This window comes from Oryctolagus cuniculus, chromosome 7 (assembly GCF_964237555.1).
Source record: "Oryctolagus cuniculus chromosome 7, mOryCun1.1, whole genome shotgun sequence".
Classification (NCBI taxonomy): domain Eukaryota; kingdom Metazoa; phylum Chordata; class Mammalia; order Lagomorpha; family Leporidae; genus Oryctolagus; species Oryctolagus cuniculus.
The window spans coordinates 93367837-93388103 of NC_091438.1; the positions used below are offsets into that span (position 1 = coordinate 93367837).

The 20267-nt window shown below is 41.5% G+C and overlaps 1 long non-coding RNA gene across 1 annotated transcript in view; it reads left to right on the forward strand.

The window, feature by feature from the left end:
• The first annotated feature begins 456 nt into the window (after positions 1 to 456).
• LOC138850626 (uncharacterized) overlaps positions 457 to 20267 on the forward strand; it is a 74249-nt gene continuing 54438 nt past the window's right edge. The window contains exon 1 of the long non-coding RNA XR_011390612.1: positions 457 to 685. This is a non-coding gene — a long non-coding RNA (uncharacterized lncRNA). The remainder of the gene's footprint in view (positions 686 to 20267) is intronic.

Here is a 20267-nt window from a genome sequence, read left to right on the forward strand (position 1 = left end):
AAGCACCACAAAAGTGATGGTCATTTACTCTGGGTGAGTGTGAAGCCCTACCTGACGAACAAGACTTCCTTCAGGTCATCACTCGCCAGGAGACTGGAAGGGAAGAGCGGAAACAACATGAACAAAAGATGACTTTAATTACCAATCTTGAGTTAAAGTAACACCATATGGAATTGATTGCCACATTGATTGCCACACGTTCATTCCAGCACTCAATGACTTGATGTATTTGGTATAACATCCTTTAAGACATCATTGCTGGCATTGTTGGTAATCACTCGTATATCCTCAATCCAAGTAAAAATTGGTAACAGTATGTTGGAAGTCTTATCACATTTTTAAATATGCACATCCTGTGACTCAGCCATCAATTTCCAAAGAATATTAAAGAAATAGCAGCATGGTTGCATAAATACTCATACATGAACAAAGATGTGCCGTGGATCAAAAATGTATAAATAGGGCCGGCACTGCGGCTCACTAGGCTAATCCTCCACCTGTGGCTCTGGTACTCCGGGTTCTAGTCCCAGTTGGGGTGCTGGTTCTGTCCTGGTTGCTCCTCTTCCAGTCCAGCTCTCTGCTGTGGCACGGAGAAGGCAGTGGAGGATGGCCCAAGTGCTTGGGCCCTGCACCCGCGTGGGACACCAGGAGGAGGCACCTGGCTCCTGGCCATGGCGGCCATCTGGTAGGTGAACCAATGGAAGGAAGACCTCTCTCTCTCTCTCTCTCTCACTAACTCTGCCTGTCAAAAACAATGTATAAATATAAAATTCTCATTCTGTCTTATTTTAATGCAAAGATTTGAAGAATTAAGAACTGGAATTATTATCACAAGTGTTCTTTCTTCCCAGGTACCCACATCAAGACCCCTCCCAGATAACTATTAATAGTTTGGTGATCCTGCTACTTATAATAGGGGGAAGAAAGGCAAATAAAATTGGAACAGAGATTGATTTACTTAGTGAATAAAAAAGCAAAAACCAAAGATAATATCATTTCCTGATTTCAAAATTTGCTTCAACTCTACAGTAACCAAAATAGCTAGCATACTGACATAAGGATTGTCATATAGATCAATGAAATAGAGTTAAGAGCCAAGAAATAAACCTTTATATCTATGGTCAATTGATTTTTTTAAAAAGATTTATTTATTTGTAAGTCAGAGTTACAGAGGTGGTGGGGAGGAGAGAGAAAGAGATCTTCTACCCACCAGTTCACTCCCCAAATGGCTGCAATGATCTCATCTGGGCCAGGCAGAAACCAGGAGCCAAGAGCTTCATCTGGGTTTCCCATGTGGGTGCAGGGGCCCAAGTACTTCCACTGCTTTCCCAGGCATATTAGCAGAGAGCTGGATTGGAAGTGGAGCAGCCAAGACTTGAACTGGTGCCCATGTGGGATGCCAGCACTGCAGACAGCAGCTTAATCTGCTGCGCCACAGTGTTGGATGCAGTCAATTGATTTCTTACACGGTTGTCATCACCAACCAATAGAAAAGAGCAGTCTTCAACAAATGGTGCTAAGACAACAAAATATCAAAATGAAATGGGACCCCATATACGAAATGAACTCAGCCAGCGCCGTGGCTCAATAGGCTAATCCTCCACCTTGCGGCGCCGGCACACCGGGTTCTAGTCCCGGTTGGGGCGCCGGATTCTGTCCCGGTTGCCCCTCTTCCAGGCCAGCTCTCTGCTATGGCCAGGGAGTGCAGTGGAGGATGGCCCAGGTGCTTGGGCCCTGCACCCCATGGGAGACCAGGAAAAGCACCTGGCTCCTGGCTCCTGCCAGGATCAGCGCGGTGCGCCGGCTGCAGCGGCGGCCATTGGAGGGTGAACCAGCGGCAAAGGAAGACCTTTCTCTCTCTGTCTCTCTCTCTCACTGTCCACTCTGCCTGTAAAAAAAAAAAAAAAAAAAAAAAAAAAAGAAATGAACTCAAAATGGATCAAAGACCTAAGCTTAAGAACTGAATAAAAGTCTAAACTTTATTTAAATCTTTATTCAAGCATAAAATTCTCAGAAGCAAATATAGTGACAAATCTTTATTACATTGGATTTGCCAATGATTTCTTAGATGTATCAAAAGTACAAATAAGGAAAGAAAAATGGGTATTGGACTTCAAAATTTAAAAGTTCTGTTCATTAAAGGACACAATTAGAGTAAAAAAAAAAAAAAAGAGAGCCCACACAAAGAGAAAAACAAGTACAAGTAAAATATGTAATAAATGTCCAATATCTAGAATGTGTAACAAATTCTCACAAATCAAAAACAGAAAGGAGAAAGACCCAATTTTTTTTTGCTTTATTTTTAACTTTTATTTAATGAATATAGATTTCCAAAGTACAGCTTATGGACTACATTGGCTCCCACCCCCATGACTTCCCTGCCACCCGCAACCCTCCCCTTTCCCGCTCTCTCTCCCCTTCCATTCACATCAAGATTCATTTTCAAATTTCTATATATACAGAAGATCAGTTTAGTATACATTAAGTAAAGATTTCAACAGTTTGCACCCACATAGAAACACAAAGTGAAAAATACTGTTTGAGTACTAGTTATAGCATTAAATCTCAATGTACAGCACATTAAGGACAGAGATCCTACATGAGGAGTAAGTGCACAGTGACTTCTGTTGTTGACTTTACAAATTGACACTCCTGTTTATGGCATCAGTAATCTCCCCATGCTCCAGTCATTAGTTACCAAGGCTATGGAAGCCTTTTGAGTTCTCCGACTCTTATCTTATTTAGACAAGGTCATAGTCAAAGTGGAGTTTCTCTCCTCCCTTCAGAGAAAGGTACTTCCTTCTTTGAAGACCTGTTCTTTCCACAGGGATCTCACTCACAGAGATCTTTCATTTAGGTGTTTGTTTTTTTTTTGTTTTTGTTTTTGTTTTTGTTTTTGTTTTGCCAGAGTGTCTTGGCTTTCCATGCCTGAAATACTCTCATGGGCTTTTCAGCCGGATCTGCATACCTTAAGGGCTGATTCTGAGGCCAGAGTGCTGTTTAGGACATCTGCCATTCTATGAGTCTGCTGTCTATCTCGCTTCCCATGTTGGATCACTCTCCCATTTATTTATTCTATCGGTTAGTATTAGCAGGCACTAGACTTCTTTATGTGATCCCTTTGACTCTTAGTCCTTTCATTGTGATCAATTGTGAACTGAAATTGATCACTGGGACTAGTGAGATGGCATTGGTACATGCCACCTTGATGGGATTGAATTGGAATCCCTGGTATGTTTCTAACTCTACCATTTGGGGCAAGTCAGCTTGAGCATGTCCCAAATTGTACATCTCTTTCCTCTCTAATTCCCACTCTTATATTTAACAGGGATCACATTTCAGTTAATTTTCAACACTTAAGAAAAACTGTGTATTAATTACAGAATGAACCAGTAGTATTAAGTAGAACAGACAAAAAAAAACTAAGAGGGATAATGTATTAAGTTGTTCATTAACAGTCAGGGCTGAGCTGATCAAGTCACCGTTTCTCATAGTGTCCATTTCACTTCAACAGGTTTCCTTTTTGGTGTTCAGTCAATTGTCACCCATCAGGGAGAACATATGATATTTGTCCCTTTGGGACTGGCTTATTTCACTCAGCATGATGTGTTCCAGATTCCTCCATTTTGTTGCAAATGACTGGATTTCATTGTTTTTTACTGCGGTATAGTATTCTAAAGAGTATATATCCCATAATTTCTTTATCCAGTCTACTGTTGATGGGCATTTAGGTTGGTTCCAGGTCTTGGCTATTGTGAATGGTGCTGCAATAAACATTAGGGTGCAGACCGCTTTTTTGTTTGCCAATTTAAATGAAATGACCCAATTTTAAAAACAGGTAAAGTGGCTGGCATTGTGGCATAACAGGTTAAGTTGCCACCTGCAATGTCAGTCTCCTTCATGGGAGAGGGTCCCTGCTGCTCTACTTCTGATCCAGCTTCCTACTAATGTATCTGAGAAAGCAAGAGAAGGCTGGCGCCGCAGCTCACTAGGCTAATCTTCCTCCTTGCGGTGCTGGCACACCAGGTTCTAGTCCCAGTCGGGGCACTAGATTCTGTCCCGGTTGCCCCTCTTCCAGGCCAGCTCTCTGCTGTGGCCAGGGAGTACAGTAGAGGATGGCCCAAGTACTTGGGCCCTGCACCCCATGGGAGACCAGGAGAAGCACCTGGTTCCTGCCTTCGGATCAGCGCGGTGCACCGGCCGCAGCGCACCAGCTGCGGCGGCCATTGAAGGGTGAACCAACGGCAAAAAGGAAGACCTTTCTCTCTGTCTCTCTCTCTCTCACTGTCCACTCTGCCTGTCAAAAAAATTTAAAAAAAAAAAAAAAAAAGAAAGCAACAGAAGATAGCTCAAGTTCTTAGGCCCCTGCACTTATGTGGGAGACCCGGATGAATCTCCTAGCTCCTGGCTTCACGTGGCTCCATGTGGTCCTTTGCAGCCATGTAGGGAGTAAACCATCATATGGAAGATTCTCTCCTCTCTCTGTAACTCTTATTTTGAAATAAATAAATAAATCTTAAAAAAAAACAGATAAAGTATTTGCATAGACATTTCTTCAAAGAAATTTTAAAAATAGCCAACAAATATATGAAAAGATGCTCAGTATCATTGGTCATCAGGGAAATGAAAATGCAAACCACATAAGGTACCCTTTCACCCACTGGGATGACTTTAATCAAGTAAATGTAAAATAGCAAGCATTGGGAAAAGCAGAAGAAATTGGAACCTTCAATAATATTGCTGGCAAAGATGCAAAATGTTGTTGGTGTTATGGAAAACAACGTGATAGTTCCCTAATAAGTTAAACATGGAAATACCATATGATTTAACAAATCCAACCCTGTATATTTACCTAAAAGAATTGAAAACCATTTTCCTAACAAAAAAAATGTAAATGAATGTTCATAATAATCTCATTCACAACAGCCACAAGGTAGAAACAACCCCAAATGTCCATCAGTTGACAAATGGATAAAGAAAATGTGGTAAATTCACACAATGGGCTGCTATTCAGTCAAAACAGTGAATGAAGTACTAATATATGCCACAATATAGATGAACCTCAAAAACATGTTGAGTGAAAGCTAAGTGAAGCCAGACACAATAGGCCATACACTGTATGAATCATTTACACAAATATCCAGAATAAGCAAATTCATAAAGCCAGAGAGATTAGTGGTTTCCAGGAGCTAGGAGGATTGGGTGCCTGGAAAGTGACTGTTTAATGGATATAGGGTTTCCATTTGGGAATGATGAAATTTTACAGAACTATGTAGGGGTGATAGTTGTACAACATTGCAACTTTGAAATGCAACTGTATTGTACACTTTTAAATGATAAAAGCAGTGATATTTTGTTATATATATTTTACTGCAATGAAAATTAAGCTAGAAAATATTGTAATTTATTATAGATCACAAAAAAGAAATATATAATTTATTAAATAAAAAATTCCTTAGTGTGAGACTGTGCATCTAACGTTGAAAAACTGAGGAGTCGATTCTTAATTTGTGTATGTGACAGACTCCTAATTATTTAGATACTCATGGAATAGAGAATAAGAGCCAGAGCAAGCCAGGCCGGCGCCGCGGCTCACTAGGCTAATCCTCCGCCTAGCGGCGCCGGCACACCGGGTTCTAGTCCCGGTCGGGGCGCCGGATTCTGTCCCGGTTGCCCCTCTTCCAGGCCAGCCCTCTGCTGTGGCCAGGGAGTGCAGTGGAGGATGGCCCAGGTGCTTGGGCCCTGCACCCCATGGGAGACCAGGAAAAGCACCTGGCTCCTGGCTCCTGCCATCGGATCAGCGCGGTGCGCCGGCCGCAGCGCGCCGGCCGCGGCGGCCATTGGAGGGTGAACCAACGGCAAAGGAAGACCTTTCTCTCTGTCTCTCTCTCTCACTGTCCACTCTGCCTGTCAAAAAAAAAAAAAAAAAAAAAAAAGAGCCAGAGCAAGCCAAAGAAGGATGCAGGAAAAGGTGCTATATCATGGCCTTGTGTGCTGCCTTGGACAATACCATCTGTTGGAGTATGAAACTTCAACAAAGCATAATTCAAACCTCAAACAAGATTTTCTGACTTCATTTTCTCATTCTTATACTTTCCATTATACATTCATTTTCTTTCTTTTTTTCTTTTTTTTTTTATTTGACAGATAGAGTTAGACAGTTCTCCCTCACTGTCTAACTCTATCTGTCAAATAAAAAAAAAAAGAAAGAGAGAGAGAGAAAGGTCTTCCTTCCGCTGGTTCATCCCCCAAATGGCCGCTATGGCCGGCACTGCGCTGATCCGAAGCCAGAAGCCACGTGCTTCCTCCTGGTCTCCCATGTGGGTGCAGGGGCCCAAGCACTTGGGCCATCCTCCACTGCCTTCCCGGGCCACAGCATAGAGCTGGACTGGAAGAGGAGCAACCGGGACTAGAACTCGGTGCCCTAATGGGATGCCGGTGCCACAGGCGGAGGATTAACCAAGTGAGCCATGGCGCCGGCCCCCATACATTGATTTTCAAAATGAGAATTACTTGAGAAGCTATTGCTATTTCCCCAGATTTAAATATCAGGAAGAAGAAATCTTTTCCTTTTAAATTATGAATCTAAGACATCATGCTATGGCAAAATAAAGGTTTCACATTTTCATTACACAGTCAGCCAGCTAAAATGTCTTCTACCACCTATACCTTGTCCCAAAGAGGTTCTGATTTTGAATATTCAAGGATATGCAGTGAATAGTCTATTGTAGGTGGCAAAACTTTTAGTGAAAGGAGTAAAATGAAGTTTTAATAAAAAATTATGGGGGCTGTCACTGTGGTGCAGTGGGTTAAAGCCCTGGCCTACAGCACCAGCATCCTATATGGGTGCCAAACCGAGTCCTGGCTGCTCCACTTCTGATTCAGCTCACTGCTAATGCACCTGGGAAAGCAGCAGAGGATGGCTCAAGTCCTTGGGCCGCTGTACTCATGTGGGAGACCCGTAACAAGCTCCTGGCTCCTGGCTTCAGATCAGCTCAACTCCAGCCATTGTGGCCATTTGGGGAGTGAACCAGCTACTGGAAGACCTCTGTTTCTACCTCCCTCTGTAACTCTGTCTTTCAAATAAATAAATCAAATAACTAAAAAACAAGTAAAGAAAAATCATGGAGTGGGCATTTGTTACAGTAGTTAAGATATCTCTTGGGATGCCTATATCCCTTATGAGAGTGCATGGGTTTGAGTCCAGGCTCTGCTTCCTATTCTAGCTTCCTGTGAATGTGCACCCAGGGATACAGCAGTGAGAGCTCGAACAGTGGGTTCCTGCCACCTCCATGGGAGTACATGATTAAGTTCCTGGCTCTTTGCTCCTGCCTGGCTCCACCCTGAATATTGTGGGAATTCAGGGAGCCTCCAGATAGGAGATTTCTCTATCTCTCCGCTTTTCAAATACAATGAAAATAAATTTTAAAATTGGGTCTTTTTCAGTTTCTGCCTTCTCTACTTACTTTCTGACCTTTAGCAAATCATTTACCCTCTCCTTCATTTCCTTATCCATCAAATGAAGAAATAATAGAACCCATCTCATATTATTACTATGATAATTGAATTAGTATACATAAAGAACAGTTTGGTATCTTTTTAATTTGGTGGTCATTATTATTGTTATTTTTGTTTACCTCAGAACCATAGAATTGGGAAGATAATGCAGACTTTTAGAAGGCAGATGAAACTATGGTGGGGACCTGGAGAATGAGGGCTTAGAATAGGTGACTTTGATCAGCTCTGCTGTAGGCAATAGGAGACAAAGGTAAAGTTATCCTTGAATTTCCCACACTGTTCAAACCAGACATAAGGGAGGAAGATGATTCATGGATTTGAGCCAAAGCCCAGGTTATGCATAAAAGTGAAATGCATTTTCCTGAGCTGTTTTCCCATCCTGAACAACCTAATGTATATAAGGCCAAAGATTTGAGATTTAGGCCCTCAAATGTCTTCTTGCCTACAACAAAACTTCTTGGCCCACTCCCAGGTGGTTAGGAGAGTAGAATGGTGTGCAGGAAAGCCTGACCGTTGCAGAAGTTGGCACTGGCTCTGTATTGACCACTACATGTATTGGTGTTATTTCCATTCTCCCTGTGTTTTTCTTTTAAGGCAGCGACTTTCCTCAAAATCACTGAAGATTTTTAAGGAAGTACAAGCAAAGCAATTAATGGGTTTAGTTCTCTGTGGAATCAGAGTGTTGAATATGTTTAATATGTTCGAAAAAGTCGCTCATCATTTCTTAGCTTCGCTTTTTTAAATTTTTTATTTTTTAAAATCTTAATTAGCTTTTAACAGATTCAATATTGTTTGTAGATACAATTCTGCCTTCCTCTTTTCTTCTCCCTTACTGTCTTTTTTTAATTTTTGAGATAACATATCTTAAATTTACATTACAATAAATAGGCTTGCTACTTCACTGAATAAGAAATTTTAGCAAATGAAAAACAAAAATACCCTAGTTTAGTGAGAATATAGACAATAGATATAAGCAATAATTGAATGGAAAAATGAACATTGCACCCATATTCAGTAAATTTTAAAGTAATCACAAGTCAGTAAAACTATAGTAGTATAACATTTTTAACCTTTGGTTTGACAAAGGTATAAAACAAAGTTTCACAAAACTGTATTTGCAGTAATACTGACACACACAGGCATTTCTTTCTTTCTTTCTTTCTTTCTTTCTTTCTTTCTTTCTTTCTTTCTTTCTTTTTTAAATTTTAACTCCCATATATAAGGCAGAACATGCAGTAAGTGTCTTTCTGTGTCTTGCTTATTTCACCCAACATGTTTCATAACATGAAACAAGATGCACCAATCTTGCTGCAAATGGTAGAATTTCATTCTTTTTATATCAGCTTCACTTCTTTTGCCTACAGTTATCTGTAACTATATGTTTATAAAATGATGTTCTCCTTTGAAACAAATACTTTGTAAATAGTAATTATCTGAGATCCTTCAATTTCTCCCATTTCTCAAACACAAGGGCATAATGGAAAAATAAAGCAAGTAGAGATTTGCATTTCAGAATGAGCAAATTTTAGTTCAAATCCGATCCGCTGTCAAGTAGATATGATACAGGAGGGGGTTGGATAACTTCTGTGCTTCTGATTCTTTATAGAAAATGCAGACAATAACAATTGCTAGGGGCTGGCACTCTGGCGTAGGAGGTTGGGCCATTGCCTGCAGTGCTGGAATCCTATGTGGGTGCCTGTTCAAGACCCAGGCTGCTCCATTTCCAATCCAACTCCCTGCTAATGCACCTGGGAAAGCCGATGAGAATGGCTCATTCTGTGACACCCACATGGCAGACCTGGCTGAAGTTCCTGGTTCCTGGCTTTGGCCTGGCCCAGCTTTGGATGTTGCAGTCATTTGGAGAGTGAACCAGCAAATAGAAGATCTCTCTCTCCCTTTCTATCTCTCAATGTAACTTTGACTTTCAAATAAATAGATAAGGGGCTGGCGCCATGGCGCAGTAGGTTAATCCTCCCCCTGTAGCACCAGCATCCCATATGGGCACCAGTTGTAGTCCTGGCTGCTCCTCTTCCAGTCCAGCTCTCTGCTGTGGCCTGGGAAAACAGTGGAGGATGGCCCTAGTTCTTGGGCCCCTGTACCCATATGGGAGACCAGGAGGAAGCACCTGGCTCCTGGCTTCGGATCGGTACAGCTCCGGCCATTGTGGCCATTTGGGGAGTGAACCAACGATGGAAGACATTCTCTCTGTTTCTCCCTCTCGCTGTCTGTAACTCTACCTCTCAAATAAATAAATAAATAAAATCTTTAAAAAATAAATAAATAAATAGATAAGCCTTGTTTAAAAAAACTGCTTTGCATAGCTTTTAAGTTTTTTTTTAACTTTTATTTAATATAAATTTCCAAAGTACAGCTTTTGGATTACACTGGCTTCTTCCCCCCATAACCTCCCTCCCACCCACAACACTCCCATCTCCCGCTCCCTCTCCCATCCCATTCACATCAAGATTCATTTTCAATTATCTTTATATACAAAAGATCAGTTTAGTATATACTAAGTAAAGATTTCAACAGTATGCACCCACACAGAAACACAAAGTGTAAAGTACTGTTTGAGTACTAGTTATAGCATTAATTCACACTGTACAATACTTTAAGGACAGTGGTTCACTCTTGAAATGCCCACCATATTCAGGACTGGGCCAAGCCAAACCCAGGGGCCAGGAACTCAGTCCTGGTCTCTGATGTGGGTAGTAGAGACCCAGATACTTGAGTTACCCCCTGCTGCCTCTCAGAGTGCACATTAGCAGGAAGCTGGAATGAGAAATGGAGCTGAGTCTGAAAACCAGACACTCTCATATGGGATGCAGGTATCTTAAGCAGTTCCTTAACACACCGAATATCCGCCTCTCGTGGATATGTATATGAATAGCTCAGGATGTAATAAGTACTTAATATATTTTAGTGTCATTTTCAATTACCTTCATATACTGAAGATCAACTTAGTATATACTAAGCAAGGATTTCAACAGGCTGCACTCACACAACCGCACAAGGTATAGGGTATTGTTCGACTTGTAGTGTTGTTTTTAAGTTTCATAGTAAAACACATTAAGGACAGAGATCCTATGTGGGGAGCATGTACCCAGTGACTCCCGTTGTTGATTTCACAATTGGCACTCTTATTTGTGACGTCAGCAATCACCCAAGACTCTTGCCATGAGCTGTCTAGGCTATGGAAGCCCCTTGAGTTCACCGACTCTGAACTTGTTTAGTCAAGGCCATATCACAGTGGAGGTTCCTTCCTCCCGTCAGAGAAAGGTTCCTCTCTCCTTGATGGCCTGTTCCTTCTGCTGGGGTCTTGTTCACCAGGATCTTTCATTTTATCCGCCTCTTTTGGATATATATGTGAATAGCTCAGGATGTAATAGGTACTTAATATATTTTAGTGTCTACTGTTGATAATAAATGGTTTTCTTGTCTTCCTTAATATTGAGACTTGCATTACTCTGTGTAAGCCCTTGTACTTCTTTTCTTATACAAAAATGAGTATCTTTGACAAATATAGATACTTTGAGAGGGCTATGTATAATTTTGTGAAATGTATTTCTGTTATGCTTAGACAGAAGTATTGTGTGTGGTAATAGATTTTTTTTCATTTGAATACATAACAAAAAAGCTGCAGGTGGGTGATTTTTTTGGCAAAAATCTGAATGTTAGAAGCTGAATTATGGGATCAGGCTGCAAGATATTAAATTGTGAAGAATGAGCTTTTCATAAAATATACTAAAGAGAAAAAATAGCAAATCTGCAATTGTTAGAAACTTTCTCTGTAAAAGATTAAGCATGCAAAAGATAAACAAGTAATTTTTTCTGAAAACTTACTGCTGGATGATCTTGCTGTGGCCCGGAAGGGCAGTGGAAGATGGCCCAAGTGCTTGGGCCCTGCACTTGCATGGGAGACCAGGAGGAAGCACCTGGCTCCTGGTTTCGGATCGGTGCAGTGCGCCTGCTGTAGCGGCCATTTGGGGGGTGAACCAACGGAAAAGGAAGACCTCTCTCTCTTATCTCTCTCTCACTGTCTAACTCTGCCTGTCAAAAAAAAAAAAAGGAGGAGGAGAAAATACTCCACTGGACATCATTCCCCTAATTTTATTTATAAGCTTTTATGTTCAGGGCTGGCACTGTGGCATAGAAGGTTAAGCCTCCTGCAGTGCCAGCATCCCATATGGGTGCCAGTTCAAGTTCTGGCTGCTCCAGTTCTGATCCAGCTCCTCGCTAATGCACCTGGGAAAGCAGCAGAGGATGGCCCATGTACTTGTGCCCCTGCCCTCACACAGGAGACCTGAAGAAACTCCTGGTTCCTGGCTTCGGCCTGGCCCAGCCCCAGCTGTTGCAGCCATTTGTGGGGTGAACCAGCGCATGGAAGATCACTCTCTTTCTCCTCTCTCTGTATCTCTGCCTTTAAAATAAATACATAGATTTTTTAAAAATTATAAACTTTATGTTTGTGAATTTTTTAGGTTTTAAGTTGTATAATCGTATCCACTGATGACAAACTCTGCAGCTGAAAATGCTGAATCAAGTAGCAGAATTTTAGCCAACTCAGCACCCTGTGTGTAAATACAGAATCCAGTGGTCTTACATTAAAATGGTCTTCATACATGGCCTTTTCCTTGGGTAATCTGAACAAGGAGATGGTCACAGAGATTAACTTTCATCCATGGTGAATTAATCTCGCTGCATTGACTGTCACTGTTTAACCAGTGTGTGATGGTGATAAGGTGTTTTCTCTGGTGAGACAAAGCTTCTGAAGCTGCTGACACCGAACAATTTCATCAACATTGAAATTTTATGATTGTGTAGCAATGTTGAAATATGCTAGGAGCAAACTGCAGTCACTACACTTCCCCTACACAGGAAATGTGAATACATGAAGTGGAGGAGGTAGCTGGCAGCCTTTGGACAAGTCTGATGACGCCCAGCAACCACAGTGCTCCATCAGGTGACAAATGAAAGATGTCTAGAAGCACATGGCAGATGCAGACTGGGATACATTTGAGAATCACTTATTGGTGTTGTCATTCAAAGAGTTCCACATTCATTGTAACTTACACAGCGCAAACTGAAGAATTCAAGAATTCTGAGCTGTCGGTACAGCAGTATTTCAACATTTGGAGGAAAGTTTAGAAGTATTTAGAAAAAAAAGAATTTGTATTTCTCATAACATCTACTGTGGACTAAATTGTATTCATATATTCAAATTCATATACCAAAGCCTTAGAAACGTGATGCTTGGACGGTATCTTCTGGTATTTAGAGATGAGGCTTCGGGGAAGGATTTAGGCTAAGATGAGGTCTGAAGAGGGAGGCTGGGTTTTCATGATGAGATTAGTGCCCTTACAAGAAGACACACAACAAAAATCAACTCTCTCTCTCCATCTCTTCATCTCTCCTTCTCTTGCCTCCTATCCCTCTCCCTTCCCCCTTTCTCATCCTCTCTCCCTCTTTCCCTCCATCTCATCACCATGAGAAGACACAGTGAGAAAGCAACTATCTACAAACCAAGAAGAGCCCTCAGCAGAAGCCAACCATGCTGATCTGTGAGAAATTCCATACTGTCAGAAAACAAATGCTGCTGTTAAGCCTCCCAGTTTATGATATTTTGTTATGGCAGCCGGAGTGACCAAGTCAGCACTTTCCCAAAGCATGCCCCAATTTTTAGTTCCCACCTCCACAAATAGTCTTGCTTCATCTATTGTGTCAGGCACAGTGCCCTCCAACCCCCACCAATCAGAATGCTGGGACCTTTCACCTCCTTTCTACCTGAAGATTTCTTTTTATTCTTTCTTCCCCTTTGAGTCCTGCTTTCTACCTAAAATGATACCCACTTATTTGATCATCATAACCTCTCAAAGTACTTAGCAGCTAGTAATAAATCTCCTGTTTCTAAGAACTTTTGCTTTTTGACCAGGAACTACCACAATGACTTTCTCCAAGAAGAAATTCCTTAATGGTGCAATTTTAGATATTGTGACAATTTACCTGGGAACAGATGCTTGGGTAAAACATATGTGCAAATGCCCATGAAGTCATACTTCACCTATGCACAAGGCCAACTTTAGCTGAACTGATACTCCTAGATAAGAAATTCATGCCTGAATATTTTCTTCCTTGAATTTTTACCTCCTTGAAAGATCCATTATAGGTCTACATTTAGAATTAGAGAAAAGAATGAAAATCATCTTAACACTTAAAGAGAGCTTTCACAGTCATTAATCTTTTTAAACCTCACAATCATTCAAATTTGAATAATACCATAACCAATGTGAATCTCATAAGGAAATTTACATCAGGAAATAGGGAGTTAACAAGGAAATGGATAAAATGAATTGGGTCTAAAGAGAGTATAGTGCTGGCGCAGAGTAAACATTTGAATACATATTGAAATAATGAATTAATACTCTCAAATCCTGTTGGGGTCTAATAGTAATACAGAAATCTACCTGTCAAAAGGCAAAGAAATGGAGAAGTGTAGGCAACTAAGGCCTCAGTACCAGAGCAGGAAGATCCATTTCAGGTGAAAACAAGAACAGAAACAAGACTAGTCGCAGTGGTTAGGGATTGACCACTAGTATCAAAAACTAGGTATCAGAAATCAGAAGTCAGGCTGCAGTACCACCAGTTGACTTAATTAAAAACAAATACCAAGACAGAAGAACAACTGAAACTTGAGCCCCCAGAATAAAGGTTAGATAGAAAGGCTGAATTGCAAACCTCACCCAGTGCTCCTTATATTAAAATTCCCCAAACCCAGATACAAGTCATGGAGCCCCATTATCAAATCACTCTCAGTAACTGAGAGGAAGTTCAAAACCAAGATGCAGAATATCTTCTGATTGGTATTGGGGGAACAGAGCAAATAGAGAGCAAGTTATGGGTAGAAGCAAGATGGAATATCAGTACTCTCATTTTGAAGAAGATGAGGCTAGGGTTTAGTAAAATTAACTGACTTGTGTAATACCACACAACCAGAAAGTGACAGATCCAAAAAAATACAACTCCAAATGGCAATAGTCAAATCCTAAAAGATTTGTTTAGCACAGGGGAACCTGTTAGCAAGTTTCAGCAGTGATTATTCTTTCAGTCCACAGTCATTATTCCAAAACCATACACACTGGCTACTCATGGTGTGACCCATGAATAGTAGCAGCAACCCGAAAACTCATTAGGAATGCAGAATCTTGCCCCAACCCAGAGCTACTACAACAGAACCTGGTTCAAGCAAGATTCCAGGTGAAGTGTGTGCATATTAAAGTTTGGGAATCACTACCTCACATTTCTCCTTTGCACATCAGTTTCTCTCTCCTCCTCCCATCTCCTTGGAGGAATAACACATGGCTTGGAAATAAAAATCACAAATCTGTGTCATAGGAGGAAAAGAGAAACTCAGAGCAGGTAGAATTTAGAGGAGATAAAGAACATCCAGCTGAAGAGAGTTGGGGGAGATGCATCTGACCTGATCTTTGAAGGAAGGCTTAGATCCACACAGGCAGTAGTGGGGGGTGTGGGATGTTCTTTGAAAAGGAAACAGAGTAAATGAAAACAACTCAGATATGAGAGTGTAGAACACATGGGGAAATGGCGATGGTTCTGTGTGGCTGGGAACAGGGTGTACAACAAGCAATAGAAATATGAGCATTCTTCAGAAAGCTCATGGAAAACTGAATTAAAGATGAGTCTACTTTGGTGCAAATCTTTTTAAATCCATGCATACATGGAGTCCTCAAAAAGTTATAGAAAATGCATTTTATGAGAAAACTGCATAGATTTTTAAAATGCTGTGGCAACAAATTAAGGTAACCCTTTTTTATTATTTGATAAGCAGATATAAAGAGAAACTGATAATCAGAGAAAGAGAGAGAATTCTCTTCAGCTGGTTCATTTCCCCAAATGCCTGCAACAGCTGGAGCTGTGCAGGAACTCAATCCAGGCATTCCACATGGTAGAAATTCAGCCACTTGGAACATCACTTGCTGCCTCCAATGTGCACATTAGAAGGAAACTACAATGCAGGCATGTCAAGTGGTTTAAACACCACACCAGACACCAATCTCTAAATTTACCTTTTAACTACATTTTCCACAAACATTTTGAATACACATTTGAAAGGAAAGCGGAGCATAGGAAGTTGATTAAATCACAGGATTTCAGGCTTTTTTGGCTAGGCAATGCGATACAATAAGGTTTTTGAGCAGAGGACTGAAAGTTTCTGAATTAAACTTTAAGAAAGTTAATTTATATCAGGTTATAGAAATAGAGGTGAAAGGCTAAAAAAGAAAACTTAGAATTCTTGTGGTAGATGAAAAATAAGAGACAAAACTTGGCTGAAGAATAAAGAGAAGAAGGAAGATTGAAGAGTCTTGGTGTGCTGATTACGCAACTCCTTTAGCATTTATGTATTCTTGCCACAGCACCAAATATAGGCAGAGACATAGAGTACAACTGTCTTTAAAATATGAGCATTTAAAAGCAACAGAATTTGCAGTGTCTGGCCCATTGTAAATTTTGCACTGAATATTGTCAGAAGGGTGTCTTTCTAAGCAACAGACTATTTGAATTGGATAACCAAGACCAGGGGAAAAAAAAAAAAAAAACCTACTCTTTATTTGATAGGTTTCTTCAACCGCAACTGCGCTTAACCCAGAAGAAACACAGAAATGTATACTCACCTTGAAAGTCCTCCAATTTAAATGACTGCCACAGCAAAGTTCCTTCCCTGCCCATTCATGAATGTAGAAACTCATTAAGATGTGGCTAGTGCCGAAGCACATCAAGTTAAGCCACTATCTGCAGCACCGGCATGCTATATGAACACCAGTCAAGTTGTGGCTGCTCCACTTCTGATCCAGCTCCCTGCTAATGGCCTGGCAAAGCAGCAAAAAATGGCACAAGTGCTTGGGCTCCTGCACCCAGGTGGAAGACCTGCATGAAGCTCCCGGCTAACCCTGGACATTACAGCCATTTGGGGAGTGAACCAGCAGATGGAAGATCTTTCTGTGTAACTCCGCCTTTCAAAAGATAAAGAATTTTTTAAAAAAACTCATTAAGAACAATTATCAGGATTACTTCTTAGCTATCTCTAGATTAGAGGTAATACTGATCTCCTTTGGGCTGCGTAATTCTTTTTTGGGATAGAGCTGTTCCAAAAACTACAGAATGTTTGGCAGTATCCCAAGCCTCTACCTGCTGGATGCCACTTGCAACCCATTACCATCCTACCCTCCAGGCCCTCCACAAATTATGATAACCAAAAATGCCTCTGGACAATGCTAAGATCCCACTGAGTGGGAACAAATTACCTCTGCTTGAGAATCCCTGCTGTAGAGTAGACCATATTGAAGGCATGTGACTCATATTGTGATGACGTGGATGCAAGAGGCCTGGGGATCACTTAAAAATCTGTGAATCCTGACATGTATTCCTTTGTGTTTATTATTTGGAGCAGTTTAACTTATTCAAACCATAAAACCACTAAATTCTACTATTTAGTTGATAATATCCACTCTGATGAGTTTTCCGAAGTGCCCCACAAAATTACACAGGATTTCAAGTTATCTCGGAAAATATCCACTTAGCCTTGGAAAATAGTATTGGAGTTCCCTGCCTTCAGGACATAGAGTACCTTTTTAAGGCATTGTTTGAAATGGCTCTACATATATAACAAATTAAAAGTTCCTTTAACAAGAATTCCAGAATGGTGAGTAAAAGCAGAAACAGGAAGCCTGCATTGTGGCACAGTGGGTAAAGCCACTGCCTGTGACCCCAGCATCCCACATCAGTGCTGGTTCAAGCCCCAGCTGCTCCATTTCCAATCCAGATTCCTGATAATGGCCTGGGAAAAGCAGCAGAAGATGGCCCACATGGGAGAACCGGATGAAGCTTTTGGCTCCTGGCTTCAGCCTGGCCCAGCCCTGGCTATTGCAGCCATGTGGGGAGTGCATCACTGAATGGAAGATCTCTCTCCCTCTGTCTCTGTGTTTCCCTCTCTCTATAACTCTGACTTTCATATTAATAAGTAAGTCTTTAAAAAAAAAAACAGGAATCAAGACTATATCCAACATAGCGGGAGTTATAGCTACAACAGGGCTAGAGAACTTGAGGAGAAATAAGTCCCATAAGAATGCCTTTTCGGCCGGCGCCGTGGCTCAATAGGCTAATCCTCCACCTTGCGGTGCCGGCACACCGGGTTCTAGTCCCGGTCGGGGTGCCGGATTCTGTCCCGGTTGCCCCTCTTCCAGGCCAGCTCTCTGCTATGGCCAGGGAGTGCAGTGGAGGATGGCCCAGGTGCTTGGGCCCTGCACCCCATGGGAGACCAGGAAAAGCACCTGGATCCTGGCTCCTGCCATCGGATCAGCGCGGTGCGCCGGCTGCAGCGGCAGCCATTGGAGGGTGAACCAACGGCAAAGGAAGACCTTTCTCTCTCTGTCTCTCTCTCTCACTGTCCACTCTGCCTGTCAAAAATAAAAAAAAAATAAAAAAAATAAAAAAAAAAAAAGAATGCCTTTTCATCAGATATGATTCACATAGCCTCACAACTGAAGAGTTTCATCCAAAGTTTTAAACACAATTCAGCAAGAGCCAAACCACACAGCTGAAACATTGAACTTCACATAAAGTGAAACCGAGAGAAGTTTTGCCAGCTCAGGCCAGTGCTACACTTACAAAGATGGTCAGATCAATTGGAAAACAAGCACAGAAATGGGCTTTTCAGCAATTCTGCATTATCTGGCCCTGGTTATTGGTCTTGCCAGGTCTTTGGTCTCATACTCAAGCACATGAAGACAGAATCCTTTGGGATTCTAGAGCGTCATTCATTTGCCTGTTATTTGGGGATGCTGAGTAAATAGCACAGCAAATCTTTCAAGTTATCTTAATGGTGATAGACATTAGAATTTGGGGAAAAAGAACAGTAACAGATCATTTTTTTCTAAAGAACTTAGTTGCAGTATTGTAATCTGTTTCTCATTATATTTGTGCTGTTCAAATCATGCATAGCCCATAAAATCTGAGAACAAGCCACACGTAACAAGAGTTGAAAAAGCATAATGGAGTTCCATACTCTCAAATTGATCATAGAAGGCAGTCGCAAAAACATACAACTCTTAATTGTCTCCCTCTGGATCAATATCTATCTATATTATTACAGATTTGTCTCCCTATCCAATTAGAAAAAATGGCAAATACTCAGAAAATAAACAACTATTATACTTGGACATTCAAATGCACAGATAAGGTGGATAGGTGACAGCCATAACCTTTTGGTATGGTCATGGCCACAGATAGGATGAGGCATAGAGTTACTAACCCCTCAAGTTCCATTAGGGGAAAAATACACACACACACACACACACACACACAAACACGCATACACACACGCACAGGACAGAGATATTAGTATCCCCTTGGCAGATTTTCTTTTCTTTTTTTTAATTTTTTGCCAGGCAGAATTAGTGTGAGAGAGAGGGAGACAGAGAGAACGCTATAGACAGTGAGAGAGAGAGAGACAGAGAGAAAGGTCTTCCTTCCGTGGGTTCACTCCCCTAATGGCCGCTACGGCCGGCACTGCACCCACCCAAAGCCAGGAGCTGGGTACTTCCTCCCAGTCTCCCATGCGGGTGCAGGTACCCAAGCACCTGGGCCATCCTCCGCTGCCCTCCTGGGCCACAGCAGAGAGCTGGACTGGAAGAGGAGCAAGTGGGACAGAACCCGGGTTGCCAGTGCCACAGGCAGAGGATTAGCCAAGTGAGCCACGGCACCGGCCAGATTTTCTGCATTATAAGTTTACTGTTTATTAACTTGAGAAGCATTTCTTGAATACCTACTGCATGTGAGATATGGTTCTTGGTTTAATGGCTAATGGTATAAAGGAGAAATAATAGATTCATTACAATGATTTAGTAGATGAGTATAAGAACATTAAGCACAGTAAGATGTGTTAGATAAGTTACTTTGGGGGTGTATAGTAAAAATTGGTTCCTGCTGTGGGATTAAAAGGAAGTTCCACGGAAAAGATAATTTTTGAGTTGGAATTTCAGGACCTAGTTCCAAAATATTCCAGTAAGAAGCCATCACCATTCCTATTGTCAAAATACTTCCAAGAGACATTTATTCCAAACTCTAACTTTTGCATTGCCTGTGTCCCCCATAGAGGGAAGCTCTTTGAGGGCTGGAGGGTGTCTGTGTTCTTTGTATTCCCCTGTCGATGCCCAACACAATACCTGTCAAAACTACTTAGTGAACATTATAGATTTAATCTGATCTGGAAATTGAGATGTTGTATTGACCATTGCTATTATCTGTGTGACTCCACGGAGTGAAGCTTGCTGCCCTTTGCTTCTTTTTTTAAAGATTTATTTTATTTATTTGAAAGGCAGAGTTACGGAGAGAGAGACAGAGAGAAAGAGAGAGATCTTTCATCTGCTGGTTCACTCCGCAAATGGCCACAACAGCTGGGGCTGGGTCAGATCAAAACCAGGAGCTTCATCTGGGTCTCCCACATGAATGGCAGAGACCCAAGTACTTGGGCCATCTTCTGCTGCTTTCCTGGGTGCATTAGCAGGGAGCTGGATCAGAAGTAGAGCAGCCAGGACACGAACGGGCACTCATATGGGATGCCAGCATTGCAGGCAGCAGCTTTACCTGCTACACCACAACACTGCCCCTGCCCTTTGCGTCTTAACTGGCTTTGGAGTTCCCACAGTCCGTCATGAACAATTGAGAACACAATC